The sequence below is a fragment of the Bos indicus genome, chromosome 23, assembly GCF_029378745.1.
Source record: "Bos indicus isolate NIAB-ARS_2022 breed Sahiwal x Tharparkar chromosome 23, NIAB-ARS_B.indTharparkar_mat_pri_1.0, whole genome shotgun sequence".
NCBI lineage: Eukaryota > Metazoa > Chordata > Mammalia > Artiodactyla > Bovidae > Bos > Bos indicus.
The window spans coordinates 1,028,874-1,055,670 of record NC_091782.1 but is presented as its reverse complement, the minus strand read 5'-3'; the positions used below and the strand labels follow the sequence as shown (position 1 = coordinate 1,055,670).

At 36.2% G+C, this 26,797-nt stretch overlaps 2 pseudogenes; both read left to right on the top strand.

Moving 5' to 3' along the window:
• The first annotated feature begins 2,733 nt into the window (after positions 1–2,733).
• On the top strand, positions 2,734–3,635 carry LOC139179056 (olfactory receptor 4A47-like; annotated as a pseudogene).
• Positions 3,636–4,204: 569 nt separating this feature from the next.
• On the top strand, positions 4,205–26,539 carry LOC139179055 (olfactory receptor 4A47-like; annotated as a pseudogene).
• Positions 26,540–26,797: the final 258 nt, after the last annotated feature.

Below are 26,797 nucleotides of genomic sequence, written 5' to 3'. Positions count from 1 at the left end.
ACTGGTGTGAGGTGATACCTCATTGTAGTTTTGATATGTAGTTCTCTAATAATTAGTGATGTTGTGTATCCAATTAATTTACATATATTCTAATATATATACACTTCATAGATATATTTAATATACATATATGCATGAGTGATCATATTTCTATTGAAAGTTTATTTTTCAAAATGTTCATAGATGCATTGCTTAATTTGTAAATAGCTAGGAAAAGTTTTTTAAAATCATTTTCTAGTTGAATTGCATATTTAATTATCTATATGTTCTATATGATTTAAGTCCTTTGAAACATATTGCAACTTCTTTTGTGGCCAAGTGCACTGTTTATTTTGGTGAATGCTCCATGAGTAGCACTTTGAGATGAATAGAGTAGTCCCACAAATGCTTTCTACTTCTCCACCCTTACACAAATACAGATTCTGTCAAATTGCATGTCTGAAACTGTGTAACAAATCATGTGCACTAGAAATAAATTTTAAATGACTTCTGAGATTAGCATGCAACATTTCTGAAAATCAGATCGGATGTCATATACAAAGACAAAGCGTGAACTTAACAGATTTGCCTATTTTGAAGGCCATAATTTAAATAGGAAAGGTTTTACATATTTCTTTTCTGCCCAGACTGAACTTTTTCCTTTTGGTGGTTTGAATTCAAGTTGTTATTTTATGCTTATCCCCCCAGAGAACAGGGTTCTGTAAGTCCATTTCTACATGGTGATTATTCTGATGGCATTGGAGATAAAGAATCTATCGTCAAAATTATAATTGAGGTCCGAATGAATTTAATTAGATAAAAATCAGTCTTGGAGATGCCCCAGTTAAATGCCTCAATAGAGTGGGCTGTAGTTCAAAGGTAGATAAAGTGTTTGTGGACATTTGCCCTTACCGCCAAGAGTATTAGTCTGTACCACATGGTGGGCTTCTTCATGTATTAAAGTGATGGACTCGAAAACATAATTAAGTATGTGGATGAAATTATTCTCCATCTTTCAGGAAACCCAAAGTTCAGCAATACTGTATGAAGGCAGTGTAGTATAGTTGATTGAGATTAAAATGTTTTGAGGCTAATTTACTTTTATTGGTATAAAAACAATAATAATTTTCTTATTTGAATAATTCATATATAATTTAAAGCTTTCTCTCCACTCAAAATATTGATTTAACATTTGGTTTTTAATAGGACAAATTCTGCCAGCAATGAATATTGCTTAGTCTCTGTTCACAATCAAGATTCAAATTTCTTTGGGTAACAGGACATTCATATTCATTTTGAAAGTATTGACAATTTGAAAAGGAGTATTTTTCTGAATGACTGAGGTGAATTAGGTTTCCTGCAAGCACAGAAAGAGCTGGTCACGTGGAACTAGTGGAAGGTCGAGTGATGCTGCTTGTCTTTTACTATCTGTGTTCCCAGATCTGGTATCAGTGTAGGAAGGACAAGGGAGAAGACCCCAGAGCACAGAACATGGACTGAGTGGCTTTCTCCTCATGCAGGTAACCCAGGAAGTGTATTTATATGTAAGATTCTGAGCTAGGCTCTACATTTTGAAAGAATACATTGGGGATGTGACAGTTTAGTCTTTTAAAAGTTCTCCCATATGATTCTCATGATCAACCAAGTTAGGGATCCTTTGTGTTTACTAAGATCTGTAAAGACTGATTCTATCCTGTAAATTATCTTTCCAATATTGTTGCATTTTAAAGATCCAGAATACATTTTTCTCTCTAACATCATGCACCTAGAAATTAATTTCAAATGTATCTATCTGAGGATATTTTAATGGACCAATATTTCTAAAGCTCTTTGTAGGTTCAATTTAAATGTGAACCTCCAATTAAAATAAATAAATTTATATTAAACATAAATAAATTAAAAAATGAAAAAATATAGCAAAGATGAGGATATCAACTGGTAAAATAAATAAATAAATGTTCTGTGAGCATTGCTTGTTAAAACGTAGATGATGCAGCATCTGTAAAATTTCACTGAGTGGCTTTCAAGATCCTGAGATAACACTGTAGTAAGCAAGATGTTACTTCAATTCCTATATTTCTGTTCATACATGAGTTTCAACATCCTATATTTGTTGGTTATTTTATTCATCTGTAATTGTTTATACTTTATTAGTTAGTTTATTAAAGTTTTTTTACTATTATAGATATTAACTATGTGGATAGCCTCAATAATATAAATTGTTTACACAAACTAATTTTGTCTATTGATGTTCTGGTATCTTTTCCTAAATCTTTAAAAAATTTTGAAGTTGTCCAAGGTTTCTATTTGGGATTTCAGTGATTGGTTAAAGAAGGTTCTTCTACCCCTAGAATGGAGAAATTCTCTTCCTTTATTAACTGTAAAGAAAATATGAAATAAATCTTGCTTTACTTTCTATTAAATCTTTTATCAACTTTTATTACTATGTAAGATGTTAGTTCTGTAAACAGTTTTATTAGCTTCCAATGGAAAGCTAGTTGTGACAACTCATTTATTTAATAATGTGTCCTTTTCACATTTATATTTCTTAATCACTTGCCTTGCCATTAGTCTATATGATTTTTGAGATTAGCAATGATTTTTTAATTACCCTTATATTATAATATCTTAAAGTGCTGAAGCATAACCATACTGCCTATTGGGTCAATAAGTGAACACATTATTTTTTAGAAAGTCACTAGTAATAATTATATTTAGAGCTAATTACAGAAGAACAAAGGAGCAATTGCTCCTATGGAACAAAGGAGCAATGTAACTGAGTTTTTTCTCTTGGGGCTCACTCAGTGTCTAGGGTTAGAAAATATTATCATCTTCTTGCTTATCTACATTGTGGCAATGGTGGGAAACCTACTCATTGTCGTGACTGTTGTATTCAGCCCAACCTTGGATTCCCCTATGTACTTCTTTATTACTTATCATTTATGGATGCTGTTTATTCTACTACAGTCACCAGAAAAATTATTATTAACTTACATTATGAGAAGAAAACCATTTCCTTCTAAGCTTTCATGGCCCAGCTTTTTATGGATTATTTATTTGTTGGTGCTGAGATTTAACTCCTGGTGGTCATGGCCTATGATTGCTATGTGTCCATCTGTAAACCCTTGCATTATTTGATAATCATGAATCAGCGAGTGTGTGTTCTCTTGCTTCTGTTGGTCTGTGTTGCTGATTTTTTACATGCTATAGTTCAACTTCTCTTTGTTTGCAAACTTCCCTTCTGTGGCCCCAATATCATTGACCATTACATCTGTGATATGTACCCCTTGTTAAAACTGGCTTGCTGGCCAATGATGGGACAGTCTGTGTGCTTATGTTTATCCTCTTACTCAGCCCCTATGGGGTCATTCTGCACTCCCTGAAGAATGTTAGTCAAGAAGGGAAGCACAGTCTTATCCACCTGTGGCTCCCACATTACCGTGGTGGTCCTCTTCTTTGTGCCCTGCGTATGTATGTGCGTATATATGTATGTGTGACCTCCTTCCACTTTACCCATTGATAAGTCTTTAGCAGTGTTTTACACCATAATTGCCCCTATGTTGAACCCTCTAATCTCTACTCTGAGAAATGGAGAGATGAAAAATGCCATGAGAAAGCTCTGGATTGAGAAAAGCAGTGAGGAAGTCAAGAAATGATCACCTAGTTTTAGTGAGAAGTTGCTTTTTCCAGGAAAGCTATGTGTGGTTATTTAACTATATTAAATTTCTCCTCAAGTTTAATAACTGGGTCATGACATAAACATTTATTAGGTGAATGGTTCCAATGACCAAAATATAATTTTAAGATTTTCATACTCTCCTAATTAAAATTCTGTATCTTGTCTTAAATACATTTTTAAGATTTTATATTTTCTTATGAAAATATATATTGTTTTAGGGTGTAAAATATCTTTGTTGAGACTATCAATTTATGTTCAATGTGTTGAGTTAAGCTACAGTTAATACTATGAATTTATTGTAGTTAGTGACTGTTTTTCACTGGTCAGTTTGCACTGTCTGAATAAACCTTATATTCTGATTTTTATTACTATTATTATAAATTGGGAATTTCTTATATTATCTCAATCTTCCCAAATATTTTAGCATTTACCAAATAAAGTCAAGCATTTGAATTGATCTTTGTGCAACTAATTCTTCCCCTTTTGGATGTTTCTAAAGACAAAATTTCTTTCTTCTCCAAATTATAAAGTTAAATGCTTTAAGGTATGTTGGCATTTGGTGGTGGACCTTTGGAAAATGACTACATCCTGGAGGTGAGACTCTTATGAATTAGACACCTTACAAAAGAGGTGTCAGAGATCTCACTTGATCCTACTACCATGTGCAGACACAGCAAGAGATAGTTCTGTATGACCTAAGAAGGGAACCTCACCAGACATGAAATCTGCCAACATCTCAAACTTGGACCTCTGAATACCTTAACTGTGAAAAACAAATGCCTTTTTTTTGTTTGTTTTAAGCCATCCAGTCCATGGTGTTGTGTAATAGCAGTTCAAATGGTCAAAGATGGAAACTTAGCTATTCTTTAAACTTGTATAGTTATTTCAAATTATGAGATACAAATATTTGCTCATGGTCTATGTTGATTGGTCTGTATGCTCCCTAAAGACAGGGAAAGTTGCTTAACTATCTTTGTGTTTTCTGTACCTTACACAATATATGAAACATAAAATTCACTCTATCAAACTTGCCAATTACTTGAATTCTTGATCTACTGAAGTGAGAATTTTTATTGGAAAATCTTGATTCACTTTTTACACATGAAATATATATATACACACACACACACATACATACATATATATGGAGAAGACAATGGCACCCCACTCCAGTACTCTTGCCTGGAAAATCTCATGGATGGAGGAGCCTGGTAGGCTGCAGTCCATGGGGTCGCTAAGAGTTGGACGTGACTGAGCGACTTCACTTTCACTTTTCACTTTTCACTTTCATGCATTGGATAAGGAAATGGCAACCCACTCCAGTATTCTTGCCTGGAGAATCCCAGGGACTGGGGAGCCTGGGGGGCTGCTGTCTATGGGGTCGCACAGAGTCTGACATGACTGAAGCAACTTAGCAGCAGCAGCAGCATACATATATATATATATATATATTTGCTACAAATATTTACTGTTCTTGGACATTTGCTATAAATATTTATTTTGTATTTATGTGTAATAATGAGTGTGTTTATATAAATATGTTATTTTTTTCACTTTTTGATTTCATCACTCACATCGCTCTTGAAAAATCCATTTGCTTCCACTGATCCTATGAATTTTAACCTCCTTTCTTTTAAAATAACTTTTCAAAGCATTTTATTAATTAACTGAGCTAGAATTTCATTCATGATGTGGAAATATCTATGACTATTTTCCCCAAAACAGGTGACATAATCTGTCAACATAATTGTTAATTTGAATGTTCTCTATTTAGTATGTCAGGTTTTATGCCATCTAGAAGGTTAAATTCTGATGTATTTCTTCATCCTCTACCTCCGTACCCTCCATAACCTTTAAGGTCATTTTGAAAAGTTTATAAACATCTCATAAAGATATATTTAGAATGTCATGACTCTACACATTTATTTTTAGGGAAATGACATTTTTGATATCTTTTTCCCTTCCAGAAAAAAAAAAAAAATACTGTGAAAGATTGATTGATATTTCATTAAAAAATTTTCATTCCTCTCCATAGAATGTACATTAATCTTGGTTTTTGGTATTCTTATTTAAAAGGAGACCTCTCTTATTTACATTTGATTCATATTTTTGCTGAGCTTGTCAGAAAGGGCTTAATCTCTTACTCTGATATGAATTACAGAATAACCCCATAGACATGGGTGCATGTCTGTATGTGAATATTCATAGGCCTGAGTCCAAAACATACACATATGTGTCCCATCACACATTTAGATCTTATCTAACTTCCTGTAAGATATATGATCACATGTATGTACATTATTAATGATATGTGGGCTTCTGTCCATTCGCATGTGTGTATGTATATATGAACATATGGATCTGAAAACACATGGATCAGTATCTGACTACTGACATGAATGCATTTGTATAAGCATATGCAAATGTATTTATTGATCACACGTAGATTGTATCCATCTACACATACAGGACTGTATCTTGTCATGCACAACTATGTTTGATCATATACAGGCCTGTATCTTTCTATACACAGGGCTAAAATTTACCATACACAGGTCTGTATCTGAACATATATGAATTTAGATAGAATCTTGATGAACAATTGTTCTGTTTTATGTGACATGGACTGAAGTCACTTTCTGCTATTCAGGTGATTTCTGGGCTTTCAGGAAGGTCCAAGATGATTTCACTTATATGAATGCTGCCTTGGCAGGGATGAATGGAAGCCCAGGACCTTCTGGTCTCTTCTCCATGTACATACAGGACTATGTTGACAGTGTCTGTCTGGTGATGTTGTCAGACTTGTATAATGCGAGCTCAGGGCTTCCAGAGGGAGGAGGCAGAAGCTATCAGGTTAGTTAAGCTTCATCCCATTTTGACATCAGTCTAAAATCCAGGTATTTAATTTCAGGTACTTAATCCAGACAACTCTTCACATAAATGGAAATGATGAAATGCAAAGGTAACTTATGGAATGGGAAAAATATTAGCAAAACATGTATCTCATAAGCAGTTAATGTCTAAAATTATAAGGAACTTCTAGCACTTGATAGCAAATATCAGATAACCCAATTTAAAAAATAGATGAAGAACTTGTATAGGTATTTTTCCAAAGAAGGCATAGAAATTGCTAACAGTAGCATAAGAAGGTGCTCAAGTGTTCACATCACGAATCATCAGGGAAATGCAAACCATAACAAAAATGATATATAATCTCATACCTGTTAGGATGGCTATATGGATATATAAAAGTTTATATATGTTTGTGGAATATAGAGATAAAGGACCCATACTACACTGATGGTGGGAATATAAATGTGTTACACCACTAAGGAAAACATTACAGAAGTTTCACAAAAACAAAAATAAAACTACCATTATGATTCAGGAATCCCACTTGTGTATATACATCCATTATATGAAATAAAAAACCTGAACAGCTATTCATACTCCAGTGTTTATTGAACCATTGTGTAGAATAGGTGGGACACAGGAACAACTCAAATGTCCATTAATGAATGGATAAAGAAATACGGATGAAGAAGACATATGAATATCATTCAGCAATATAAAAAAGGAAAGCCTGTTATTCCTGACAATATGGAGGGATTTTGAGAGCATTTGCTAAGTGAAATAAACAGAAATAGAAAGACAAATATCGATACTATATGACTTCAGTTTTAGGTGGAATTTAAAACAAAGCTGAGAAGCATAGAGTAGAATGTTGATTGCCAAGGGCTAGTGATTAGGGGAAATTGGCTGTTGTTTAAATGGTACATACTTACACTTATAACATGAAGAATTTCTGTATGGTGACACCAGCTAACAATATTGTTAATATATACTGAAAATTGCTAAGAAAATAGTTGTTAAGTGTTCTTACCTCACACACAGAGATTATAATTATGTGAGGTGATGAATATGTTAACTAACTTTATTGTGGTAATCTTTTCACAATATATATGTATATCAAATTATCATTGTGTATTCCTTAAACTTATACAATGTTATATGTCAATTGCATCTAATGAAACAAAAAAGGAAGGTCTATGAAATATAGTTGCGCAATTTCTTTCATGTACCTTCACACACTTTATTTTGGAGAGAGCAAGATAACCATAATAGATATTGTTGTTCACAAAGGAAAGCTATGGTGCTTCTTTTACTGAAGTCCTCTTAAAAGTTTTGTAAACCTTTCTCCATCTTTCTTTTTAAGTTGGAGTTTACTTCATTATACAAGGATCAGATCCACAAATATCTTGAGAATAGCCCTTCTCCCATTTGAATTAAAGTCTGTGTGTATGAATTGAGAAACTCTGGGAGATAGTGAAGGGCAGGGAATCCTGGCAGTGCTGCAGTCCAGAGTCAGACACGACTTAGCGACAGACCACCACCACCAACTGTGTGTAGTGGGATAAATCCTTAAGCTTATTAGAAATACTTTTGTGTAGTTCATGGATTTATTAGACACACCTTAAATCTTCCTGAAGTCTTAACAAAGGGTCTTACATCTGTAACATTGAGATCACAGTTATTATGATGCCATTTCTAACTCTGAGAGAATTTTGCTCTGTGGATCTGCTGGGAATGTGAACCAGTTTCATTTACAGGAAACAGTAAGTTCAGGCTCTTATGATTTTCCTGAATTCTGCTTGAAAACTCAACGGTGACTTTTTTGACGCATCATGTTTATCCATTATTTATCACAGTGTGCGTGCATACTCAATCAAGTTCCGCTCTTTACGACCCAAGAACACTCCAGGCACCTCTTCAGGTTCTTAAGGCAAGAATACTGGAGTGGGTTGCCATTTCCTCCTCCAGGGCATCTTCCCAACCTAGGAAAAGAACCTGAATCTCCTGCATTGGCAGGTGGATTTTTTTTTTTACCGGTGAGCCACCTGGGAAGCCCATTTGTCACAGTATACCCTGATAAAAGAAACAAGTGGAGCTTTCAATACTCTAATTGCCTATCTTTTTTTTTTTGTAAACATGTCAGGTTTTATTAAAAATAATTAACACTGGCCAGTCTTAAGATGAGTAGTTCTGTGATAAGATGGAGAGAAACCTGAAGTAGAGATCAGGAGACATGAGACATGGTTTTGAAATACAGTTCAGACAGTAATGGACTGTGTGACCAAGTATCCCTGGATTTCAGATTTTATATGTGTAATTGGCTATCTTAATCAAAATATGTATTCACTCAAGTATATTTTCTTTTTTTCTAGTTACTATGGGTGATGATATTGTCAAACTTTTCCAGGACAAGATAACAGTTCCTTTTAAGCCTTTAATTACAAACTCTTAAAGCCTTTAATTACAAACAGATTCTTCAAAGCCCTTCCAGCTGCCATCAGTGACCTGGTACCAAAGACAATGCCATATGCTTTACATTTTTGTTATGGAAGCATTACATTTCCAGCTTCCCCTTTTTGCTCTGATTATCTTTGGCTACACACATGAGACTCTACATTCTTTTTTTACTTAAAACAATCATTTTATTTATCTCAAAATTTGTGGGCTGGCAATTCAGGCAGATATTGGCTGGGTATTTCTTCTGCTTTAGTCGGCATGGATTGAAGTCACTCAGTGTTATTCAGCTCATAATGGGATGTCCTGTAGGACCCAAGACAATTTAATTCACATGTGTGGTATCTTGGAAGTGATGGATGGAAGGGACCCATGTGGTTCCTCCCCCTATCCATTTAGATGCAGGTCAGCAAGTTCTCTTCCATAGAACATCAGACTTTTGACACAGGGTTCAGGGAATCCAGGGGAATAAATTAGAAGAAAGTCTACTGAGGAGAAAGTAATGCCAGTTAAGAGCTATTTCCAAAACTAGCTTACTCACATTTTCAGCATCCTCTGTTGCTTAAAGTAATCACATGTCCTATCCAGATGTGAGGTGGTGGAGAAATAGATGACATTGTTTAATGGTAAAGTGGCAGTCACATTGTGGAAGATCACGTGGGATGGGAGATACTGTTGTATTCATTTCTGGGAAACACAATCGTCCACATCTCTAAAAGTCAGGATCTGAGTTTTTACTATGATTGAGTTGAGTCTATAGATGGCCTAAGAATGAATAGCTTTTTACCATAACTGAGTTTTCTAATTCCTGAACATGATATATATCTACTTAGGAGTTTTGAAAAGACTTGTATTTTTCCTGCAGGGCTTTTCTCATAGTTTAAAGTATTTGTATTTCTAGATGCTTTTGTGAAAGGTAAACACACTGTTTCAGTTTTCCAAATGTTATTAATGCTAATATATTGAAATACCATTTAATATTTCATTTGGATTGAGAGTGCTTTAATATTTTGGAGGTTAGTCATCCTGGCGCAGGACTTATTGTCTTTGGAGCTAGATGTAGATCTTGGACCCCTGATTTCTTAGGTAGAATCTCAACAATTGCAGTTACCCTCCCATTTGTGGGCCACCCACTTGGGAGTAAGGGTCTTGACTATTCTGTGTCTTCTCTTGAGTATTCCTACCCTTTTGTCATACAGGAACTTTTCTGCTAGTCTTCGAGTTGATCTCATCAGTAGTATCTCTGCAAATGGTTGTAATTTTGGTGTCCCCATGGGAGGAAGTGAACTCAGGGTCTTTCTAAGCTGCTGTGTTAGCCACTTCCTATGTGTCGGTCTTTATGTCAGACCCACACTGCCTTGATTACCATCATTTTGTAGTATGTTTTAGAACCAGTAATAGGAAACCCTCAAATTTGTTCTTTTTGCCTGGATATTTGGATTCTCTTGAGATTTCACATAAATATCAACATGGATTTTTATTTCTTTAAACAACATTTTTGGAATTTTAAAAGGGATTGAATTGGTTGTGTAGATCCATTTTGGTAGTATTGATGCCTCAATATTCCAATTCATGAATGTTTTCTGTCAATGTGTGCCTTCTGTAATATCTTTCAGCAGCATTTTTCAGTTTTCATCATAAAAAGCTTTTGCTTCCTTGCTTAAGTTTTTTAATTATTATAAAAAGCATTATAAAGTATTATAAAAAGTAATAATAAAATATTTTTTTATTCTTCTGGAAGCTGTTGTAAATGGAATTTTCTTAATTTAGATGGCTGAGAATATAGCAATCAAATATTCTTTTGTGATTAAAAAAATACCTCACAAAATTATGAGTATAGAAGGATTGTATGTGCATGCTCATTTGTGTCTGACTCTTTGTGAGGTCATGGACTATAGCCCGCCACGCACCACTGCCCATAGGATTGTCCAGGCAAGAATACGGGAGTGGGTTGCCATTTCCTCCTCCAGGAGTTCTTCCTGACCCAGGGACTGAGCCAGCATTTCCTGCATTGCAGGAGGATTCTTTACCACTGAGCCACCTGGGAAAATCAGAAGTATTTCATCTAAGCATACTAAAGTCTGTATGTGACAGATCCACAGCTTGTATCACATTCACCATTGAAAGATTGAAAGTTTTCCTAGAAAAATTAGGACCAGGACAAGAATGCACACAGGAACTACTTTTTTTTTTTCCTATTGTAGGGCAAAAAATAATTCCTTTGATGTTTTTCAAGTTTTGTACATGTATATAATACTATTTCTGGGGCTTCCCAGATGGTGATATCACTAAAGAACTTGCTGCAATGCAGGAGACATGAGAGGTGGGTTCAATTCTTGGGTCAGGAAGATCCCAGGGAAGAGGACAAGGTAACCCACTCCAGTATTCTTGCCTGGAAAATCTCCAGGGACAGAGGAGACTGATGGGCTACAGTCCATAGGATGGCAAAGGATCAGACAAGACTGAAGCGACTTAGCATCCACGCACCCACAGTGTCATCTCTGAACATAGGTTTTATTTAATGAACTAAATTTTGCATAATTTAACTGTCTGCAATAGTGTGTGCCATGGTAGCCACTTTCAATTTTTAATCTATGTTAAACATCACATGTTAGGAAAGGCTTTTTCGATTACATTATCCATAGTAGAATTTTCCTTGTTTCTGTCACAGTGCTCTGTTTGTGTCTTATTGATAGTTAATAAGACTACACTTGCTTTTTTAGATATTATCTTTTCTTTTTTTTTTTTTTTTTTATTCTTCCAATTTTATTTTATTTTTAAACTTTACATAATTGTATTAGTTTTGCCAAATATCAAAATGAATCCGCCACAGGTATACATGTGTTCCCCATCCCGAACCCTCCTCCCTCCTCCCTCCCCATACCATCCCTCTGGGCCGTCCCAGTGCACCAGCCCCAAGCATCCAGCATCATGCATCGAACCTGGACTGGCAACTCGTTTCCTACATGATATTTTACATGTTTCACTGCCATTCTCCCACATCTTCCCACCCTCTCCCTCTCCCACAGAGTCCATAAGACTGTTCTATACATCAGTGTCTCTTTTGCTGTCTCGTACACCGGGTTATTGTTACCATCTTTCTAAATTCCATATATATGCGTTAGTATACTGTATTTATGTTTTTCCTTCTGGCTTACTTCACTCTGTATAATAGGCTCCAGTTTCATCCACCTCATTAGAACTGATTCAAATGTATTCTTTTTAATGGCTGAGTAATACTCCATTGTGTATATGTACCACAGCTTTCTTATCCATTCATCTGCTGATGGACATCTAGGTTGCTTCCACGTCTTGGCTATTATAAACAGTGCTGCGATGAACATTGGGGTACACGTGTCTCTTTCCCTTCTGGTTTCCTCAGTGTGTATGCCCAGCAGTGGGATTGCTGGATCATAAGGCAGCTATTTGCAGATGACATGATCCTCTACATAGAAAACCCTAAAGAGTCCACCAGAAAATTACTAGAAATAATCAATGACTACAGTAAAGTTGCAGGATATAAAATCAACACACAGAAATCCCTTGCATTCCTATACACTAATAATGAGAAAACAGAAAGAGAAATTAAGGAAACAATTCCATTCACCATTGCAACGGAAAGAATAAAATACTTAGGAATATATCTACCTAAAGAAACTAAAGACCTATATATAGAAAACTATAAAACACTGGTGAAAGAAATCAAAGAGGACACTAATAGATGGAGAAATATACCATGTTCATGGATTGGAAGAATCAATATAGTGAAAATGAGTATACTACCCAAAGCAATTTATAGATTCAACGCAATCCCTATCAAGCTAACAACAGTATTCTTCACAGAGCTAGAACAAATAATTTCACAATTTGTATGGAAATACAAAAAACCTCGAATAGCCAAAGCGATCTTGAGAAAGAAGAATGGAACTGGAGGAATCAACTTACCTGACTTCAGGCTCTACTACAAAGCCACAGTTATCAAGACAGTATGGTACTGGCACAAAGACAGAAATATTGATCAATGGAATAAAATAGAAAGCCCAGAGATAAATCCACGCACATATGGACACCTTATCTTCGACAAAGGAGGCAAGAATATACAATGGATTAAAGACAATCTCTTTAACAAGTGGTGCTGGGAAATCTGGTCAACCACTTGTAAAAGAATGAAACTGGACCACTTTCTAACACCATACACAAAAATAAACTCAAAATGGATTAAAGATCTAAACGTAAGACCAGAAACTATAAAACTCCTAGAGGAGAACATAGGCAAAACACTCTCCGACATACATCACAGCAGGATCCTCTATGACCCACCTCCCAGAATATTGGAAATAAAAGCAAAAATAAACAAATGGGACCTAATTAACCTTAAAAGCTTCTGCACATCAAAGGAAACTATTAGCAAGGTGAAAAGACAGTCTTCAGAATGGGAGAAAATAATAGCAAATGAAGCAACCGACAAACAACTAATCTCAAAAATATACAAGCAACTCCTACAGCTCAACTCCAGAAAAATAAACGACCCAATCAAAAAATGGGCCAAAGAACTAAATAGACATTTCTCCAAAAAAGACATACAGATGGCTAACAAACACATGAAAAGATGCTCAACATCACTCATTATCAGAGAAATGCAAATCAAAACCACTATGAGGTACCATTTCACACCAGTCAGAATGGCTGCGATCCAAAAGTCTACAAATAATAAATGCTGGAGAGGGTGTGGAGAAAAGGGAACCCTCTTACACTGTTGGTGGGAATGCAAACTAGTACAGCCACTATGGAGAACAGTGTGGAGATTCCTTAAAAAACTGGAAATAGATATTATCTTTTCTTGTTTGACTTTATCATAAGAATATGAGATCTGTGTAGGAAGGAATTTTTGTGTAATTTTTTTCCTGTTTTATTAATTGCTGTGTCCTTAGTACAGTTCTTGGCATTAAATAGGCTAACTTTAGTTTAAAATTAGTAATTAAATGGATAGTTAATTATTTCATCTAAATTGGTGGTGAATTTTTATCTATCTACCCATACTTCAAGACTGAATAATTCAGTACTGAATAAAAAGAAAGAAAAATTTGCTGTGGCATATCAGTAAATACCTGTCTAATAAGTTGAACTGAATCAAAATGACTGGGCTGATATTTTATACTTTTTTAAAAATTTAATTTATTTATTTTAATTGGAGGCTAATTATTTTACAACATTGTAGTAGTTTTTGCCATACACTGACATGAATCAGCCATGGGTGTATACGTGTTCCCCATCTTGAACCCCACTTGCACCTCCTTTCCCATCCCATCCCTCTGGGTCATCCCAGTGCACCAGCCCTGAGCACCCTGTCTCATGCATTGAACCTGGACTGGTGATCTATTTTATGTGTACCCCAATGTTCATCACAGCACTGTTTACAATAACCAGGACATGGAAGCAACCTAGATGTCCATCAGCAGACAAATGGATAAGAAAGCTGTGGTACATATACACAATGGAATATTACTCAGCTATTAAAAAGAATGTATTTGAATCAGTTCTAATAAGGTGGATGAAACTGGAGCCTATTATACAGAGTGAAGTAAGTCAGAAATAAAAACACCAATACAGTACATTAACACAAATATATAGAATTTAGACAGATGGTAATGATGACTCTATATGCGAGACAGCAAAAGAGACACAGATATAAAGAACAGACTTTTGGACTCTGTGGGAGAAGACAATGGTGGGATAATTTGAGAGAATAGCACTGAAACATGTATATTATCATAAGTGAAATAGATATTTCATTCTTGAGTTGCAATAACTTCATAATGGTTTTAAAGCTACTTTTTTTGTAGCTCTATGTTACACTTTATTATCCTAATTATGTTTGGAGTTGATATCTTTACATGTACACATACTGTAATGTTTTATGGAAAATCCCAGTGTATTTAATTAAGCAAGAATTAGTCTTGGACGCAATCCAATACCAAGATGTAATGATAAATGTGGTTAGAAGGAATAAAACATTCAGTGATTCTGTCAATATCAGGGAAAAGATGCTATTCTTTTAAGAACTGATAAAAATATTTCACTAGTTCTTTTGTCAGGCTTCAAGCATTACATTAAAAGACAAAAAGCAGAAAAATTACTCTCGAAACCCCAAGTTAGTGAGTCTGGCTCTACAACATGATATAATGAGAAGGACCAAACAATTAAATGTCATTTTTATATTTTAATGTTAGTAGGAAAAGAAGTTACTAGAGACAATTTATCTGCAAATGCCTAGTTGCTATCTTCCTATATCAACAAAAGGTTTGCTTGTCTTTTTGATAAATGATTTCTACCTGGTAAATTGTGTATGTGTATGCACCATGGAATTTTTTTTTTTTATTACAGTGCAAATGAAAACAATCTTCTGAATAATTAGAAAACTCTATGGAGAAAATGGACAGACTGTCAAATGAAATAAAATACAATCTCAAGTAATGATGCAGTCTTTTGCCTTCCAGTATCAAACTGGATGAAAGAGGAATTTCAGGTTCCTATGAGTGAGTTAAGTTGTCTTCCTTCATTTTGTGAACAAGCCTCCAGAAGGTAAGACTAAAAGAAAATAGTGAAAAGCAGGCTTTACCAATGTGTGAATTTATTTCGTAAGAAATTACATTTCTTTGAAATAAATCAAATTTAGATTAAATTCTAGTTTTGTCACTTAAAATGTAGGAAAATTAATTAAATGTTCTGAGCCTTAGTTTCTTCAACTGTGAAATGGGGACTGCATATCTTGATACCTAAATTTACCGTGACATACTGAATTGTGAAGGCATGATTGCAGTCCACTGTAGTAGTTTTAAAAAATGGAGTGATATATGCTGGAGAGGGTGTGGAGAAAAGGGAACCCTCTTACACTGTTGGTGGGAATGCAAACTAGTACAGCCACTATGGAGAACAGTGTGGAGATTCCTTAAAAAACTGGAAATAGAACTGCCATATGACCCAGCAATCCCACTGCTGGGCATACACACCGAGGAAACCAGAATTGAAAGAGACATGTGTACCCCAATGTTCATCACAACACTGTTTATAATAGCCAGGACATGGAAGCAACCTAGATGTCCATCAGCAGACGAATGGATAAGAAAGCAGTGGTACATATACACAATGGAGTACTACTCAGCCATTAAAAAGAACACATTCGAATCAGTTCTAATGAGGTGGATGAAACAGGAGCAAATTACACAGAGTGAAGTAAGCCAGAAAGAAAAACACCAATACAGTACGCCGCTAAGTTACTTCAGTCGTGTCCGACTCTGTGCAACCCCATAGATGGCAGCCCACCAGGCTCCCCCATCCCTGGGATTCTCCAGGCAAGAATACTGGAGTGGGTTGCCATTTCTTCTCCAACAGTACACTAACGAATATATAGGGACTTTACAAAGATGGTAATGATAACCCTGTATGCAAGAGAGCAAAAGAGACACAGATGTATAGAACAGTCTTTTGGACTCTGTGGGAGGGGCGGGGGGGGATGATTTGGGAGAATGGCATTGAAACATGTATAATATCATATAAGAAATGAATCGCCAGTCCAGGTTCAATGCAGGATACAGGATGCTTGGGGCTGGTGCACTGGGATGACCGAGAGGGATGGAATGGGCAGGGAGGTGGGAGGGGGGTTCAGGATGGGGAACACATGTACACCCATGGTGGATCCATGTTGATGTATGGTAAAACCAATACAATATTGTAAAGTAATTAGCCTCCAATTAAAATAGATAAATTTATATTAAAAAATCCATCAAGCTATATATCTTTACCACTTAAAAAAGAAAAAAAGAAATAGAGTGATATAATCAGAAGAAAATTAAAGAGGATCATATGGGCTGCTTTAGGAGAACAAGATTTTGAGATTAAAATAAAAGTTGAAAAATGTGGGCAGAAGGCTATTTCTTTGCACAGAGAAAAAAGCAGGAGTGGGGCAGTTAGGAAACGATCAAATTTGTGATATATTTTGAAAGTAGATTTGGCAAAACTAATACAATATTGTAAAGTTTAAAAAAAAAATAAGAGGGAGGAGCCAAGATGGCGGAGGCGTAGGACGGGGAGAACACTTTCTCCCCCACAAATTCATCATAAGAGCATTTAAACGTCAAGTAAATTCCACAAAACAACTTCTGAATGCCGGCAGAGGACATCAGGCACCCAGAAAAGCAACCCAACTCTTCGAAAGGAGAGAGAAGAAATACAGCTCCACCCACCAGAACACCGACACAAGCTTCCCTAACCAGGAAACCTTGACAAGCCACCTGTACAAACCCACACAGAGTGAGGAAACGCCACAATAAAGAGAACTCCACAAACTGCCAGAATACAGAAAGGACACCCCAAACTCAGCAATTTAAACAAGATGAAGAGACAGAGGAATACTCAGCAGATAAAGGCACATGATAAATGCCCACTAAACCAAACAAAAGAGGAAGAGATAGGGAATCTACCTGATAAAGAATTCCGAATAATGATAGTGAAATTGATCCAAAATCTTGAAATTAAAATGGAATCACAGATAAATAGCCTGGAGACAAGGATTGAGAAGATGCAAGAAAGGTTTAACAAGGACCTAGAAGAAATAAAAAAGAGTCAATATATAATGAATAATGCAATAAATGAAATTAAAAACACTCTGGAGGCAACAAATAGTAGAATAACAGAGGCAGAAGACAGGATTAGTGAATTAGAAGATAGAATGGTAGAAATAAATGAATCAGAGAGGATAAAAGAAAAACGAATTAAAAGAAATGAGGACAATCTCAGAGACCTCCAGGACAATATTAAACGCTACAACATTAGAATCATAGGGGTTCCAGAAGAAGAAGACAGAAAGAAAGACTATGAGAAAATACTTGAGGAGATAATAGTGGAAAACTTCCCTAAAATGGGGAAGGAAATAATCACCCAAGTCCAAGAAACCCAGAGAGTCCCAAACAGGATAAACCCAAGGAGAAACACCCCAAGACACATATTAATCAAATTAACAAAGATCAAACACAAAGAACAAATATTAAAAGCAGCAAGGGAAAAACAACAAATAACACACAAGGGAATTCCCATAAGGATAACAGCTGATCTTTCAATAGAAACTCTTCAAGCCAGGAGGGAATGGCAAGACATACTTAAAATGATGAAAGAAAATAAACTACAGCCCAGATTATTGTACCCAGCAAGGATCTCATTCAAGTATGAATGCGAAATCAAAAACTTTTCAGACAAGCAAAAGCTGAGAGAATTCTGCACCACCAAACCAGCTCTCCAACAAATACTAAAGGATATTCTCTAGACAGGAAACACAAAAACGGTGTATAAACTCGAACCCAAAACAATAAAGTAAATGGCAACGGGATCATACTTATCAGTAATTACCTTAAATGTAAATGGGTTGAATGCCCCAACCAAAAGACAAAGACTGGCTGAATGGATACAAAAACAAGACCCCTACGTATGTTGTCTACAAGAGACCCACCTCAAAACAGGGGACACATACAGACTGAAAGTGAAGGGCTGGAAAAAGATTTTCCATGCAAATAGGGACCAAAAGAAAGCAGGAGCAGCAATACTCATATCAGATAAAATAGACTTTAAAACAAAGGCTGTGAAAAGAGACAAAGAAGGTCACTACATAATGATCAAAGGATCAATCCAAGAAGAAGATATAACAATTATAAATATATATGCACCCAACACGGGAGCACCACAGTACGTAAGACAAATGCTAACAAGTATGAAAGGAGAAATTAACAATAACACAATAATAGTGGGAGACTTTAATACCCCACTTACACCTATGGATATATCAACTAAACAGAAAATTAACAAGGAAACACAAACTTTAAACGATACAATAGACCAGTTAGACCTAATTGATATCTATAGGACATTTCATCCCAAAACAATGAATTTCACCTTTTTCTCAACTGCGCATGGAACGTTCTCCAGGATAGATCACATCCTGGGCCGTAAAGCTAGCCTTGGTAAATTCAAAAAAATAGAAATCATTCCAAGCATTTTTTCTGACCACAGTGCAGTAAGATTAGATCTCAATTACAGGAGAAAAACTATTAAAAATTCCAACATCTGGAGGCTGAACAACACGCTGCTGAATAACCAACAAATCACAGAAGAAATCAAAAAAGAAATCAAAATTTGCATAGAAACGAATGAAAATGAAAACACAACAACCCAAAACCTGTGGGACACGGTAAAAGCAGTCCTAAGGGGAAAGTTCATAGCAATACAGGCACACTTCAAGAAACAAGAAACAAGTCAAATAAATAACCTAACTCTACACCTAAAGCAACTAGAAAAGGAAGAAATGAAGAACCCCAGGGTTAGTAGAAGGAAAGAAATCTTAAACATTAGAGCAGAAATAAATGCAAAAGAAACAAAAGAGACCATAGCAAAAATCAACAAAGCCAAAAGCTGGTTCTTTGAAAGGATAAATAAAATTGACAAACCATTAGCCAGACTCATCAAGAAACAAAGGGAGAAAAATCAAATCAACAAAATTAGAAACGAAAATGGAGAGATCACAACAGACAACACAGAAATACAAAGGATCATAAGAGACTACTATCAACAATTATATGCCAATAAAATGGACAACGTGGAAGAAATGGACAAATTCTTAGAAAAGTACAACTTTCCAAAACTTGACCAGGAAGAAATAGAAAATCTTAACAGACCCATCACAAGTATGGAAATTGAAACTATAATCAAAAATCTTCCAGCAAACAAAAGCCCCGGTCCAGACGGCTTCACAGTTGAATTCTACCAAAAATTTAGAGCAGAGCTAACACCTATCATGCTCAAACTCTTCCAGAAAATTGCAGAGGAAGGTAAACTTCCAAACTCATTCTATGAGGCCACCATCACCCTAATACCAAAACCTGACAAAGATGCCACAAAAAAAGAAAATTACAGGCCAATATCACTGATGAACATAGATGCAAAAATCCTAAACAAAATTCTAGCAATCAGAATCCAACAATACATTAAAAAGATCATACACCATGACCAAGTGGGCTTTATCCCAGGGATGCAAGGATTCTTCAATATCCGCAAATCAATCAATGTAATACACCACATTAACAAATTGAAAAATAAAAGCCATATGATTATCTCAATAGATGCAGAGAAAGCCTTTGACAAAATTCAACATCCATTTATGATAAAAACTCTCCAGAAAGCAGGAATAGAAGGAACATACCTCAACATAATAAAAGCTATATATGACAAACCCACAGCAAACATTATCCTCAATGGTGAAAAATTGAAAGCATTTCCTCTAAAGTCAGGAACAAGACAAGGGTGCCCACTTTCACCATTACTGTTCAACAGAGTTTTGGAAGTTTTTGCCACAGCAATCAGAGCAGAAAAAGAAATAAAAGGAATCCAAATTGGAAAAGAAGAAGTAAAACTCTCACTATTTGCAGATGACATGATCCTCTACATAGAAAACCCTAAAGATTCCACCAGAAAATTACTAGAAATAATCAATGACTATAGTAAAGTTGCAGGATATAAAATCAACACACAGAAATCCCTTGCATTCCTATACACTAATAATGAGAAAACAGAAAGAGAAATTAAGGAAACAATTCCATTCACCATTGCAACGGAAAGAATAAAATACTTAGGAATTTATCTACCTAAAGAAACTAAAGACCTATATATAGAAAACTATAAAACACTGGTGAAAGAAATCAAAGAGGACACTAATAGATGGAGAAATATACCATGTTCATGGATTGGAAGAATCAATATAGTGAAAATGAGTATACTACCCAAAGCAATTTATAGATTCAACGCAATCCCTATCAAGCTACCAACAGTATTCTTCACAGAGCTAGAACAAATAATTTCACAATTTGTATGGAAATACAAAAAACCTCGAATAGCCAAAGCGATCTTGAGAAAGAAGAATGGAACTGGAGGAATCAACCTACCTGACTTCAGGCTCTACTACAAAGCCACAGTTATCAAGACAGTATGGTACTTGCACAAAGACAGAAATATTGATCAATGGAATAAAATAGAAAGCCCAGAGATAAATCCATGCACATATGGACACCTTATCTTTGACAAAGGAGGCAAGAATATACAATGGATTAAAGACAATCTCTTTAACAAGTGGTGCTGGGAAATCTGGTCAACCACTTGTAAAAGAATGAAACTGGACCACTTTCTAACACCATACACAAAAATAAACTCAAAATGGATTAAAGATCTAAATGTAAGACCAGAAACTATAAAACTCCTAGAGGAGAACATAGGCAAAACACTCTCTGACATACATCACAGCAGGATCCTCTATGACCCACCTCCCAGTATATTGGAAATAAAAGCAAAAATAAACAAATGGGGCCTAATTAACCTTAAAAGCTTCTGCATATCAAAGGAAACTATTAGCAAGGTGAAAAGACAGCCTTCAGAATGGGAGAAAATAATAGCAAATGAAGCAACCGACAAACAACTAATCTCAAAAATATACAAGCAACTCCTACAGCTCAACTCCAGAAAAATAAACGACCCAATCAAAAAATGGGCCAAAGAACTAAATAGACATTTGTCCAAAGAAGACATACAGATGGCTAACAAACGCATGAAAAGATGCTCAACATCACTCATTATCAGAGAAATGCAAATCAAAACCACTATGAGGTACCATTTCACACCAGTCAGAATGGCTGCGATCCAAAAGTCTACAAATAATAAATGCTGGAGAGGGTGTGGAGAAAAGGGAACCCTCTTACACTGTTGGTGGGAATGCAAACTAGTACAGCCACTATGGAGAACAGTGTGGAGATTCCTTAAAAAACTGGAAATAGAACTGCCTTATGATCCAGCAATCCCACCGCTGGGCATACACACTGAGGAAACCAGAAGGGAAAGAGACACGTGTACCCCAATGTTCATCGCAGCACTGTTTATAATAGCCAAGACATGGAAGCAACCTAGATGTCCATCAGCAGATGAATGGATAAGCAAGCCGTGGTACATATACACAATGGAGTATTACTCAGCCATTAAGAAGAATACATTTGAATCAGTTCTAATGAGGTGGATGAAACTGGAGCCTATTATACAGAGTGAAGTAAGCCAGAAGGAAAAACATAAATACAGTATACTAACGCATATATATGGAATTTAGAAAGATGGTAACAATAACCCGGTGTACGAGACAGCAAAAGAGACACTGATGTATAGAACAGTCTTATGGACTCTGTGGGAGAGGGAGAGGGTGGGAAGATTTGGGAGAATGGCAATGAAACATGTAAAATATCATGTAGGAAACGAGTTGCCAGTCCAGGTTTGATGAACGATGCTGGATGCTTGGGGCTGGTGCACTGGGACGGCCCAGAGGGATGGTATGGGGAGGGAGGAGGGAGGAGGGTTCGGGATGGGGAACACATGTATACCTGTGGCGGATTCATTTTGATATTTGGCAAAACTAATACAATTATGTAAAGTTTAAAAATAAAATAAAATTAGAAAAAAATAAATAAATAAAAACCCAGTTACTATATTTTCTAGAATAAAAAAAAATAATAAAATAAAATAAAATAAAAGCATGCAACACACCCCTCCCTCCCCCCAAAAAAAGAAAGTAGAGACAGCAGAATTTGTTTAAAGGATCAATAAATAATATGACAACAATAAGAGAGTGAAGAACATTGTGAGGTTTTTCATCTGAGCAACTTCATGGAAGGTGGTACAATTTAATGAGATGAGAAACGCCTTTTGTGGAAGTTTTAACATTTATTTTTGTATTTACTAAATTGGCATCCAATTGTTGGTATCCTAAATTGAAGATGTTTTCCACACAAGGTTAGAAATAAGTGGGGAGGTAAGTGCTTGAGATAAAACACTGAAGTGTTCTAGCATTTATTTGTCTAGAAAAAGAGGAATATTCACCTAAAGACCTTAAGGATTCTCAATGTGATTTGAAACAATTAAGGACAGTAATTAAAAGACACTTGCTCTTTGGAAGAATAGCTATGTCAAACCTAGACAGTGTTTTCAAAAGCAGAGGCATCACTTTTGGAAGACAAATGTCCATATAATCAAAGCTATGTCTTTTTCCAGTAGTCATGTATGGATGCGAGAGTTGGACTGTAAAGAAGGCTGAGCACCAAATTGTGGTGCTTAAGAAGATTCTTGAGAGTCCCTTGGACAGCAAGGAGATCAAACCAGTCATTCCTAAAGGAAACCAGTCCTAACATTCATTGGAAGGGCTGATGCTGAAGCTGAAGCTCCAATACTTTGGCTACCTGATGCAAAGAGATGACTCACTGGAAAAGGCTCTGATGCTGGAACAAATTGAGAGCAAGAAGGTAGGGGGCGGCAGAAAATGAAATGGTTGGATGGCATCAATGACTCAATGGACATGAGTTTGAGAAACTCAGGGAGATAATGATGGACAGAGAAGCCTGGCTTGTTGCAGTTCATGGGGTCAGAAAGAGTTGGGCACAGCTTAGCTACTGAACAACAACAATGTTCTGTTTATAGTTTGAGCTACTCACAATGGATGTGCAAATTAGATTAAATGATCTCAAATACTAAACTCCGTGACTTTATAAGTTATATCTTTTTAAGGAATTCACTTCCTGTCTTCTCTTGTTCATTTTTCCCTTAGAACTTGCTGAAAGCATTATTTCCTCTAGGCAGGTTTCTCTGAATTCAGTTTGATTGATATATTCCTAGCTTGTGTGACTCTTAGCTTGTTTGAATGGTATTATAATGGTATTTATTATATTGGTCTGGAATTTTCTCATTCCTTGCCATATCATATCACCGAAGGTAGTGAACTCAGCCTTATAAACTTGGTGATAAGATTATCTATGACACAGTTCAGTTCAATTCATTTCAATTGCTCTGTCGTGTCCACCTCTTTGTGACCCCATGGACTGCAGCACACCAGGCTTTCCTGTTTATCACCTTCTCCCGGAGCTTGCTCAAAATTATGTCCATTGCATCAGTGATGTAATCCAACCATTCTCATCCTCTGCCATCCCTTTCTCCTCCTGCCTTCAATCTTCCCCAAATCATATTCTGCATCAATACTTACAACGAATATTCAGGACTGATTTCCTTTCAGATTGACTGGTTGGATCTCCTTGCTGCAGTCCAAGGGACTCTCAAGAGTCTTCTCCAACACCACAGTTCAAAAGCATCAATTCTTTGTCACTCAGCTTTGTTTATAGTCCAACTCTCACATCCATACATGACTACTGGAAAAAAAATATATAGCCTTTGACTAGATGTACCTTTGTTGGCAAATGTTTTCAATATGCTGTCTAGGTAGGTTATAGCTTTTCTTCCAAGGAGCAAGCATCTTTAATGTCATGGCTGCAGTCACCATCTATAGTGATTTTAGAGCCCAGAAAAATAGAGTCTCTCTGTTTCCATCACTTCTCCATCTATTTGCCATGAAGTGATGAAACGATGCCATGATCTTCAGTTCAGTTCAGTTGCTCAGTTGGGTTCAACTCTGTGAAACCCCATGGACTGCAGCACACCAGGCCTCCCTGTCCATCATCAACTCCAGGAGTTTACTCAAACTCATGTCCACTGAATCATTGATGCCATCCAACTATCTCATCCTCTGTCAACCCCTTCTCCTCCTGCCTTCAATCTTTTCCAGCATCAGGGTCTTTTCAAATGAGTCAGCTCTTTGTGTCAGGTGGCCAAAGTATTGGAGTTTCAGCTTCAACATCAGTCCTTCCAATGAATATTCAGGACTCATTTCCTTTAGGATGGACTGGTTGGATCTCCTTGCACAATTTTAATTTTCTGAATGTTGAGTTTTAAGCCAACTTTTCACTTTCCTCTTTCACTGTCATCAAGAGGCTCTTTTTAATACTTTTTCACTTTCTGCCATAAGGGTGGTGTCATCTATGTACCTGAGGTTATTGATATTTCTCCTGACAATCTTGATTCCAGCTTGTGCTTCATCTAGCCTGGCATTTTGCATATTGTACTCTGCATAAAATTTAAATAAGCAGGGTGACAACATACAGCCCTGATGTACTCTTTTCCCTATTTGGAACCATTCTGTTGTTCCATGTCCAGTTCTAACTGTTGCTTCTTGACCTCCATACCGATTTCTCAAGAGGCAGATAAGATGATCTGCTATTCCCATCGCTTGAAAAATTTTTCACAGTTTGTTGTGATCCACACAGTCAAAGGCTTTGGTGTAGTCAATAAAGCAGAAGTAGATGATTTTCTCAAACTCTCTTGCTTTTTTGATGATCCAATGGGTGTTGGGAATTTGATCGCTGATTCCTCTGCCTTTTTCTAAATCCAGCTTGAACATCTGGAAGTTCATGTTTCATGTACTGTTGAAGCCTGACTTGTAAAATTTTGAGCATGACTTTCCTAGAGTGTGAGATTAGTGTAATTGTGCAGTAGTTTGAACATTCTTTGACATTTACTTTCTTTGGTATTGAAATGAAAACTGACCCATCACTAACATTGGACACAAATAGATATTCCATACACATCTTAGGTGAATGAGTGAAAAAGATAAAACTTATAATGCATTTAAAATTGTTCCCCTTGCTTTGTAGGTGAACTGCTTTTAACACATGAACTCAGCTCCTGGTCAGCCTGAATGAAACAAAGGAACAATGCAACTTTATCCTGCTTGGCCTCACACAGAATCCAAAGGAGCAGAAAGTCCTTTTTGCTATGTTCTTGTTCTTCTACATTTTGACCGTGGTGGGAAACCTGCTCATTGTTGTGACTATAACTGTCAGTAAAACCCTGAACTCACCGATATACTTTTTTCTTGCCTGTTTATCATTTGTAGATCTAGTTTTTTCCTCTTCAGTTTCCCCCAGATTGATTTCAGACTTGTTCCTTGGGGAAAATATCATATCTTTCTAATCCTGTATGATCCAGATTTTTACTGAGCACCTTTTTGGTGGGTCAGAGATCATCCTTCTGCTGGTGATGGCCTATGACCACTATGTGGCCATCTGCAAGCCCTTGAATTATTCGGTGATCATGAGACAGAGGGTGTGTGTTGTGCTGCTGGTCGTGTCCTGTTCTGGAGATTTCCTGCACTCAGTAATTCAACTTAGCACCGTTTATGGGCTCCCATTCTGTGGCCCCAATGTCACTGATCACTATACGTGTGACATGTTCCCCTTATTGAAACTGGCCTGTACTGACACCTATGTCACTGGCATGTTAGTGTTGGCCAATGGTGGACTGATGTGCATTATTTTATTTCTGCTCTTACTCATCTCCTATGGAGTCATCCTACACTCTCTGAAGAACCTGAGTCAGGAAGGGAGGTGGAAAGCCCTCCAGACCTGTGGTTCCCACATCACTGTGGTTGTCTGTTTCTTTGTTCCCTGTATTTTCGTGTATGCAAGACCTGCTAAGACATTCCCCATTGACAAATCATTGAGTGTGTTTTATGCAGTTATAACTCCCATGTTGAACCCATTAATCTACAGTCTAAGAAATTCTGAGTTGACTAACGCCATGAAGAAGCTCTTTAGAAAAAAATGTCATATCAGTTGGTAAATCCAGTTTGAAGAGATTGATTTACCATTATGGCCAATTGTTTTGGAATGTAGAAGTTTTAAAAAATCTGATGCAAACTTTCACTTTCTTGAAGATTTATGGTAGCTGTTGTTAAAGAATGTGCTATGTATTTGTGTTGTTAGTAACTATTTCCCTGCTAGAATGTAAACTCTGTTTCAACACCACACCTAGAAAGGTAGAATGCATTTACAATAGAAACTCACTAAATAGGATGCAATGGACTAATAAATTAAATTT